The following is an 11106-nucleotide window of genomic DNA, read 5'->3' as shown; positions in this document are numbered from 1 at the left end:
TTATCATACACTGTAGGAAAATATTGCGGCACATGACCTGAACTGCATGTGAATGAGAATTCCATCCCTTGTCTACTAAGTATTATAAATCAAGGGGGAAAAGCTTACTATCATGGTTTACAGTTTATTTTATTAGTCCATTTGGTATATTTGAAGTGCTTAAATGAGCTTGTCTCTGTTCATTTTTCCAGTGATGCCCCATAACTCACCCTGGACTTCGGTACACTATAATCAGACCATTAGCAAAGCTCATGGAACAACAGTGATAGATGGATGAAAGCACCACACAAATCTGCCTTACATCCAGCCTAATATTTCCCCTAATTACCTTTCACCATTGCATACTTTTGCTGTTAACACATAACACTAGAGAAAGGTCATGTCAGAAACAAAGAAGAATTGAAAGCAGGTACTCAAGGACTGAGCATATTTTAAGTGAGCAGGATGAATTTGTCATTTCTATACTGACTCACATTCTTAGTAAAATTCATGAGAAAAAGATATCTGGAACATTTACTTTCCAGATGTGAGATAATTGGAAACCCAGAGAAACTATTTTAAATCTGGTTTAGAGGGAAGCTGAAAGGGTTCCAAACAAAAACTGCTCTGATTGAAATGTGGATTAGGGTTTAATTGGCAAAATATTAGCATTGGAAGGTGTCTTAGTTAGCCAGAGCTGCTATGACAAATGCCACACGGTGGATTGGCTTAAGCAAGAGTTTATTGGCTCATGTTTAGAGGCCAGACATCCCAAATCAAGGCACTGACAAGGCCAGGCTTCCTCTTGAAGTCCAGTGTTCTAGGGACTGAAATCCTTGGGTTCTTCTTTCACTTACATCTCTGTCTCTGTGATATCCTCTGTCTCCTCCTGAGGCTTTCTCTGACTTCTGGCTTCTACATCTTCTGGTTTCTGGTTTCTACTGACCAACTGCCTCCCAATTGCTTTCCTTAACAGGCCTCCAAAAATATGGATTAAGACCCATAAACAGGAGCCTGCATTAGTGTGACCATATCTAAATGGATTTTTAAAGATCCTACTCACAAATGAGTTTACCCCTTAACTGAAAATACGTCTTCCAAGGGCCCTACTTGCAAATGGTTTCACACCTACAGAAAAACAAATTAAGATTAAGAACACATCTTTTGTTGGGGTACATGATACAATCTACTATATTAAAGTTAGGGTTGCCTGATAATATACAGGACAATATGTTATATTTGAATTTTAGATAATTTTTTGTACAAGTACTTTCCAAATATTTCATGGAGCATACTTATACTTTTCTTTGGAATTAAAATTAAACTATAAAAAAATTAAACTGTGAGTTCTGTATTTTTATTTGCTAAATTTGGCGGTCTTAAGTCAGATATTGATTTGGATAGAAAAAGGAAACAGGCTGAAGTTGATTTCCAGTACTAAAATATTTTGTGTGGTCACTCAATAAATATTTGTTCAATGAATTAGTGTATTTCAGATATCCAGGAGAAGCCCTGAATTTGCAAGAAGTCCTCATGCTCAGGCTAGAGAAGAAATTAATTATTTCCTTCAGGAAAAAGTCCCAGAATCTCAAAAAGGTTCTGGAAACAGCTTTTGCTCCAGGAGTTTCTAAAACTGGGACATGCTTCTCTCCATTGAGAATGGTTCAAAAGTCACCATTTTTGAACCATTTTGGATGGGTCAGAGGGTCCAAGATGGTGGCTTAGTGATGTGTGGAATTTAGTTTGTCCCCCAGCGTGGCTAGTAAATAGCCAGGAACAGTACAGAACAGTTGCTGGGGCCATATCAGTGACTGGACACACAGATTACACCAGTCTGGACAAGCTGGACCATATGCTGGGTCACAAAGCAAATCTCAATAAATTTAAAAAGGTTGAAATCATACATAACCCTTTCTCAGATCATAAAGGAATGAAGTTGGAAATCATTAACAGGCAGAGGGCCATAAAATTCACAAATATATGGAGGCTCAACAACACACTCTTAAATCACCAGTGGATCAGGGAAGAAATTGCAAGAGAAATCAGTAAATATCTCAAGTCAAATAAAAATGAAAATATAGCATATCAAAATTTATGGGTTGCAGCAAAGGCAATGCTAAGAGGGAAACTTATTGCCCTAAAGGCCTATATCAAAAAAGAAGAAAGAGCAAAAATCAAGGAATTAACTGTTTACTTGGAAGAAGTAAAGAACAGCAAACTAACCCCAAACCAAGCAAAAGGAAAGAAATAATGAAGATTAGAGCAGAAATAAATGAAATTGAAAATGTGAAAACAATTGAGGAAATCAATAAAACCAGAAGCTGGTTCTATGAGAAAATCCATAAGATTGATGGACCCTTAGCAAGGTTGACAAAATGAAGAAGAGAGAAAATGCAAATAAATAAAATAAAAAATGGAAGAGGAGACATAACTACTGACCCCACAGAATTAAAGGAGGTAAAGAAAGGATACTATGAAGAACTTTATACTGATATACTAGACAACACAGATAAAATGGACAACTTCCTAGAAAGGCATGAACAACCAACATTGATTCAAGAAGAAATAGATGACCTCAACAAACCAATCAGAAGTAAAGAAATTGAAGTAGTTATTAAGAAGCTTCCCTAAAAGAAAAGTCCAGGACCAGATGGCTTCACATGTGAATTTTACCAAACATTCAAGAAAAATTAGTACCAATCCTGCTCAAACTCTTCATAGAAATTGAAGAGGAGGGAAGGCTACCTAACTCATTATATGAAGCCAACATCACCCTCATGCCAAAGCCAGACAAAGATACTACAAGAAAAGAAAATTAAAGACCAATCTCTCTAATGAATATAGATGCAAAAATACTTAACAAAATTCTTGTAAAACTGAATCCAGCACACTGAAAGAATTATACACCATGACCAACTAGGATTCATCCCAGGTATACAAGGATGGTTCAACATAAGAAAATCAATTAATGAAATACACTATATAAAGAAATCAAAGTGGAAAACCACATGGTTATCTCAAATGATGTAGAAAAGGCATTTGACAAACTTCAACATCCTTTCTTGTTGAAAACACTTCAAAGGATAGGAATAGAAGGGAACTTCCTCAACATGATAAAGGATATATATGAAAAACTCACAGCTAACATCATCCTCAATGGGGAAAAAACTGAAAACTTTCCCCCTAAGATCAGGAACAAGACAAGGATGTTCACTTTCACCATTGTTATTCAACACTGTGTTGGAAGTTCTAGCCAGAGAAATTAGACAAGAAAAAGAAATACAAAGCATCAAAATTGGAAAGGAAGAAGTAAAACTCTCACTGTTTGCAGATGATATGATTCTATATGTCAAAAACCCTGAAAAATCCACATGAAAACTACTAGGGCTCATAAATGAGTACACCAATGTGGCAGATTATAAGGTCAATAGTCAAAAATCTGTAGTGTTTCTATACACTAGTAATGAGCAATCTGAGGGGGAAATCAAGGAAAAAAATTCTATTTACAATTGCAACCAATAGAACTAAATATTTAGAAATAAGTTTAACTAAGGATACAAAAGACCTATCTCCCCCCCCCCAAAAAAAAACTATAAGAAATTGCTAAAAGAAATCATAGAAGACCTACATAAATGGAAGGGCATACCATGTCCATGGATTGGAAGACTAAATATAGTTAAGATGTCAATTCTACCTAAATTGATTTATAGATTCAATTCAAAACCAATTAAAATCCTGAAAGCTTACTTTTCAGAAATAGAAAAACCAATAATCAAACTTATCTGGAAGGGCAGTGCTCTAGTTTGCTAGCTGTCGGTATGCAATATGCCAGAAACAGAATGACTTTTAAAAAGGGGAATTTAATAAGTTGCTACTTTACAGTTCTAAGGCCAAGAAAAAATCCAATTAAAACAAGTCTATAGAAATGTCCAATTTAAGACATCCAGAGAAAGATACTTGTTCAAGAAAGCTGATGAAGTTCAATGTTTCTCTCTCAGCTGGAAGGGCACATGGTGAACATGGTAGTGTCTGCTGACTTTCTCGTGGCTCTACAAAAAGGGACTCTCTCCAAAATGTTTCCTCTTTTAAAGAATTCCAGCAAGCAACTCCACCATCATTGGGTGGAGATACACCTCCATGGAAATCATCTAATCAAAAGTTACCACCAACAATTGGGTGGGTCACATTTCCATGGGAAAAATCAAAATGCTCCCACCCAGCAATATTGAATGAAGATTAAAGGACGTGGCTTTTCTGGGGTTCACCATAGATTCAAGCAAGCACAGGCAGGGTGCCCCAAATAGCTAAAAATATCCTGAGAAAGGAAAATTAAGTTGGAGGTCTCACACTACCTGACTTTAAGGTATATGATAAAGCTACAGTGGTCAAAACAGCATGGTACTGGGATAAAGATAGATATACTGACCAATGGAATCAAATAGAATGTTCTCATCTATGGACAATTGATCTTTGATAAGGCAGTCAAGCCAACTCACCTGGCATTGAACAGTCTCTTCAATAAATGGTGCCAGGAGAACTGGATATCCATATGCAAAAGAATGAAAGAGTTTCCATATCTCACACCCTATACAAAAATTAACTCAAAATGAATCAAAGACCTAAACATTAGATCTAAAACCATAAAAATGTTAGAATAAAATGTAAGGAAATATCTTGTAAATCTTTTAATAGGAGGTGGTTTCCTAGATCTTACACCCAAAGCACGAGCACTGAAGAAAGAAATAGATAAATGGGAACTCCTCAAAATTAAACACTTTTGCACATCAAAGAACTTTGCCAAGAAAGTAAAAGGACAGCCTATACAATAGAAGACAATATTTGAAAACTATATATCAGATAAGAATCTAGTATGTAGAATATGTAAAGAGATTGTTCAACTCAACAAAAAAAGACAAACAACCCAATTACAAAATGGGCAAAACACATGAACAAGCATTTTCAGAGGAGGAAATACTAATGGCTAAAACGCATATGAAAAGATGCTCAACTTCCCTGGCTATTAGGGAACTGCAAATCAGAACCACAGTGAGATATCATTTCACATCCACCAGAATGGCCATTATCAATAAAATAGAAAATGACAAGTGCTGGAGAGGATGTGGAGAATGAGGCACATTTATCCACTGTGCCTCATTGGTGGATGAGAATGTAAAATGGTGCAACCACTGTGGACGGCAGTTTGGCAGTTCCTCAGGAAGCTAAGTATAGAATCACCATATAATATGGCAATACCATTGCTAGGTATCTATTCAGAGGACATGAGGGCAAGAACACTAATGAACATTTGCACACCCATGTTTATAGTAGCATTATTTACAAATGCCAAGAGATGGAAACAACCCAAATGCCCATCAACAGATGAGTGGCTAAACAAGCTGTGGTCTATAATATGATGGAATATTATACAGCTATAAGAGAGAATAAAGTCATAAAGCATATAATAGCATGGATGGACTTTAAGGACATTATGCTGAGTGAGATTAGCCAGAAACAAAAGGATAAATACTGTATGGTCTCACTGATATCAACTAACATTAATGAATGAACTTGGAGAATTTCAGTTAAGAATGGAGGCCATCAAGAGATAGAAATAGAGTAGATTTTGGGTAACTAGAGCTGAAGGGATACAGATTGCAACAGGACTGATTGTAAAAATTCAGAATTGAATAGTACAATGCTACCTAATTGTAGCACAATAATGTTAGTACACTGAATGAAGCTAAATGTGAGAATGATAGAGGGAGGAGGGCTGAGGCACAAATGAAACAAGATGGAAAAATAGACAATAGACTGAGATGGTATAATCTAGGAATGCCTAGAGTATATAATCATAGTGACTAAATGTACACATTAAAAATGTTTTTTTGCATGGTGAAGAACAAAGGAATGTCAATATTTCAGGGTGTTGAAAATAGATGGTAATTCATATTTTAAAACTTTAACTTATGTGTGAGACTAAATAAAAATGTGTATTTGGTACAAAATTTATATTTTGACTAATGAATTTCCTAATATAACTTATATGGACAGTTTAATTGAACACCATAAGTACATGGAACCTTGAATAGGGCATAAGATTTTCTAGGTTGTCCAAAGAGATGTCATGATAAATCCCAGAGTGATTTGAACTGTGAATAAAAAAGTATTTGCCAAGTTCCCTTGGGGGAATGGCAAGAAAGAGGGAAAATCCAGCTTCGGCATTTGGAGTATTCCTGACATTCTCACAAGCAGTAGGGACAACCAAATCAATAAGCTGAGCCCTCAATCTTGGGGTTTCTTCATATGAAACTTATCCCACAAAGGACAGACTAAGCCTACTTAAAATTAGGTCTAAGATTCACCACCAGAGAACCTCTTTTGTTGCTCAGATGTGGCCTATCTCTCTTTCAGCCAACATGGCAAGTAAACTCAACGCCCTCCCCCTCTCTATGTGGGACATAACTCCCAGGGGTGTAAACCTCCCTGGCAATGTGGGACAGAAATCCTAGAATGAGCTGGGACTTAACATCTGGGGATATAAAAAATCTTTTTGACCAAAAGGGGGAAGAGAGAAATGAGACAAAACAAAATGTCAGTGGCTGAGAGGTATCAGAGTTGAGAGGTAATCCTGGAGGTTGTTCTTACACATTTTATTGATATCCCCTTTTTAGTTTAAGGTGTATTAGAGAGATTAGAGGGAAGTGCCTGTAATTGTAGAGCTGTGTTCCAGTAGCCATGTTTCTTGAAGATGAATGTATAATGATAACGCATTCTCAATGTGACTATGTGATTGTGAAAACCTTGTGTCTGATGCTCCTTTTATCTATGATGTTGACAGATGAGTAAAAAATATGGATTAAAAATAAATAATGGGGGAACAAATGTTAAAATGAATTGAGTAGATTGAAATACTAGTGAGCAATGAAAGGGAGTGGTAAGGGGTTTAGAAAAAATAGGGGGACCAGAGGTTAAAATCTATTTAGTAGATGGAAATACTAGTGGTCAATGAGAAGGAGTGTAAGGGGTTTGTGAGTTTTTCTTTTTTTTTTTCTGGAGTGATGCAAATGTTCTAAGAAATGATCATGGTGATGAATAAACTACTATGTGATGATATTGTGAGCCTCTGATTGTACACCATGTATGGAATGCTTGTACATTAAGAATGTTCATATTTGTATGCTATTTAGGTTTGATAATACAAAAATAAATTAAATTTAAAAAAATCAGTGGATGATATAGGCATTTTAATGTTCATAAAATGTATACCAGAAATTGGGCTCAAAATGTGAAGGGATGAAATTTCAGTGCCTTTTTCCTGAGTGGAGAAAATGAAGAAGGGGATTCTGTTACAATAATTCAAACTCAGTTAAGCAGATGAGACATGGCTAGCAAAGACAAAATGCAATTTATTTTGTAGATGCTAGTAGATTTCATTATCTCATTGAGACATAGAAACCTGAGCTCAGCTGTTCTGAAAACAGGCCCAGAGGTGATCAGAGATGAGGGAGAGGAAAAGGATAATAGGTCAGTGTATCAGGAAGCAAAATAAAATTAAAAAGGGAGAATACATTCCTAGCTCATAGAGACTGGACTATACAGAAGAAAAAACTCAACTAGACTAGGAGTAAGACTTACTAGTTTTGTGAATTTCGGTCTTCATGTAGTCTCCTGGAGTCTTGGGTTCTTTACCTACAGAGGGAGAATAATGTTCCTGGTCCTGTGAAAAAATGCTTGTGAGCTGGTTTTGTAAGCTAAATTATAGAACAGGTGGGCAAAATTAATCCTTTCTTCAATGTCAAACAGTATTGCAAAATCCATCATTTTCTGTCAGTATCTATTTTTTTAAAGTGCTGAATTGAAGAACATGTATTATTCTGTATTATTTTAGAGCTTAATCGTAGGTGGTGTTTGATTGCCATTAAATGTTAATAGCAGAGGAAGAGTTTACTGACATCAGACTCTGTGGTCTATTCATTATATTCCATTCTCTAACACAAGGGAATGTTCAGACACAGAAAATTGTCTTCTTTCCCTCTATCCTTCCCTCTGATAGACCCTGAGAGCCATTACTAGCTTTTGGAAAAGTGACTGGTGTTCCTGCCATCCTTGTAAAGAGCCAAATAAGGAAATCCTCTCTCTTTGTCCCTATTTCTTCTCTTGAAAGGTGTCATGGTTAAGTCCATTCGTCAGCTTGGCCAGGTGGTGCTGCCCGGTTGTCTGGTTGGGCAAGTGCTGGCCTGTCTGTTGCTGTGAGGACATTTCATGGATTTATGTCATGATTACATTGGCTGCATCCACAGCAGATTGTAATCAGCTAAGGGGAGTGTCTTCTGCAATGAGTGGCATTTACTCTAACCACTGGGAGGCTTTTAAGGAGGATTCAGAAGAGACAGTCACTCTTCCTGCTTCAGCCAGCCAGCCTCTCTTGTGGTGTTCATCCAGACCTTTCATCAGAGTCACCAGCTTCACAGCCTGCCCTACAGATTTTGGACTCTTCCATTCCCACAGTTGTCCAGCCAGCCTCTCCAGAGAGTTCATTGAGGAACTTTGTCAGAGTTACCAGCTTGTGGCCTGCCCTACAGACCTTGGACTGTACATCCTACAGTTACATGTGACACTTTTATAGATTTTTTTTCTTTTTTTTTTTTTTTTACATGGGCAGGCACCGGGAACCGAACCCAGGTCCTCGGGCATGACAGGCAAGCATTCTTACTTGCTGAGCCACCATGGCCCACCTGGCACTTTTATAGATTTTATATCTACAGATATCTCCTGCTGATTCTGTTCCTCTAAAGAACCCTAGTTAATACAGAAAGTTAGAGGTTTTCATTGTTATAAGTTCTAATGAGGAAACTATATCCAAATAAAATAAACTAAAAAAGTTTTAAGTTAACTAATTCACATTCTTATCAGAATTCCTTATCATTAAAAATTAGTATTATCAGAGATAAAAGTCAGAGTATATATACTGCTTTGTGAAGAAAGAGATAGGAATGAACAATCCATAGTTTTAAGATTTTAGTCTTTAGGTTTTTACTAGATAAAGTGAGATCCTCCATGTTCTGATTCTTCCCCACTTAACAAACCCCAGTGGATATAAAACATTATAACAATTAGTCACCTAGCTCTGAAAGGTATTATTAGTGAGAACAGGAATCCACTTAGTGGTGGTCTCAGAGAAATATATAAAATGGGCTCATATGGAAGAGCTTTTGGAGTCAATAATTGTAATGGTGATCTTAGTAACAATAATGGTTGCCTGTATTGAGTGCTGATTATTGGATTCTATCATTTAATCCTTGCAACACTTCTTTGATGTACGTACCTATTGTTCCCATTTTACCTATTAGAAAACTGAGGCTTAGAGCACTGAAATGCACCACCAGTCTGCAGTTGTCCCATGTACATTCAAGGTTTGGACTGTGAATATCTGATTATTTTTATTTTCTGATTGCTGTATGGCGGGGTCACATTTCATTCTTTTTCCATGTGGGTATCCCATTATTGCAGCACCATTTGTTGAATTTGTTTGTTTGTTTTTGTTGGTTTCTTTGTTTGTTGTTTTTGGGAAGTGAATGGGCTGGGAATCAAACCCAGGTCTGTGGCATGGCAGGCAAGAATTCTACCACTGAACTACCCTCGCACACCCTCCGCCCCCACTATCTGCTTTTAAAGTGGATGTTTGTCACCACTTTCCCTCATTCCAAAAAGTGGGGAATTCCAAAAGAACACTTCAAAACAGTTATTATTTTGTTTATACTGACAATTAATCAGTAAATATTTTCCAAGTTTTTTAAAGTCGATTACCAGTTCATGAGAAAAAAAACCCAAGACATTTTGACTTATAACCCATCACATATTCAAGGATAGGCTGGTCTAAAATCTTATTTTGTGGATATCGAGGCTGCTTTCTGCTTTCTAAAGGAGCTGTCAGAACAGGCAGTGAAATGTAGTCAGGCTGCGGCAGAATGTGGCGCTGAGGTAATGTAGCAGAGTTAAAAAGCTCTGACAAATATAAAGCTGGAGTCAGCATGAAAGTACTGTGAGTCCCACGTTTTATGAATTTATAATGAATAAAATGGAATCTAGGGTGGAAGCTTGTTTAATGGGTATTCTGAGTACACAGCAGCCTGGTGTACCTTCGAGAAGCTGATCTGATTATCTTCTTATTTGCTGCCTTGAAGAAGTGTCTGTGCCAGGAAAGCGCAGAGTGCCTCACCAGGAGGAACCAAGCCCCCCCACCCCCACCCCAGCTTTCCCAGAGACGCAGGCAGCCATGCCACGCTCCCCAGCGCTGCGACTTTGAGACTTAGATGCTTAAATGGGAACCGTCCCTGATCACTTCCAAAACTGTTCGGCATGCCTCTTAATTCCAAATTCTTTCCTCTTCAAATAGTGATGCTCCCAATGCCTTCACACAACTGTGGTAAAGAGAATTCCTGGACAACAATATCTCAAGGGCTTTAGTGGCATTTTTATTTCTTCTCTCCCACCATTCATGGAGCAGAAACCTTATTGAACTTGCTTGAGGTCCTCTACCCTCAAGTGCCACTGCCAACCATCTGATCACCTCTCCTGACTTCATCACTGGGGTTTCTTGAGATTTTCCCAACTTAGGTCTAATCTGGAAAACTATAGTATGTAACCCATGTAATTTTATAATGGTTTGAATCTCATGAAATTGCCAATATCCTACTGGTTTTAACCTGCAAAAATGGCAATTGCTTATCATTTGATGTGATGCTTGTAAGGTTTAGTCCCCTCACCCCCCTTTCTACTTGCTAACTTTGGGCTTGGGACCCCATCGTCACGTGAGTAAGTATCTGCCATCTTAAAAATCAATCTCTCGTATTCCTTAAAGTCCTTTCACAAACTATTCAAGGGCAAACTGCCTCACACACCCTTATTTCCTTTTTGTGTTTTAGGGACTATATTTATTTTGAGCCACTGGAGGCAATTTTAACACATGGAAACACTGTGTGTGCCTGGGGCAGAAATGCTCAGCTTTGAATACTGTGTGCAGGTGCAAAGTCCAAGGACAGCCCAGGCACTATGCAGTGAGATCACTCAAACTTAATACAGAAAAACACTCTTTCTCTATTAAGAGCACATATGCTGAATTATTAG

The sequence above is a fragment of the Tamandua tetradactyla genome, chromosome 17 (genome assembly GCF_023851605.1).
Source record: "Tamandua tetradactyla isolate mTamTet1 chromosome 17, mTamTet1.pri, whole genome shotgun sequence".
Taxonomy (NCBI): domain Eukaryota; kingdom Metazoa; phylum Chordata; class Mammalia; order Pilosa; family Myrmecophagidae; genus Tamandua; species Tamandua tetradactyla.
This window is presented reverse-complemented; position numbering follows the sequence as displayed.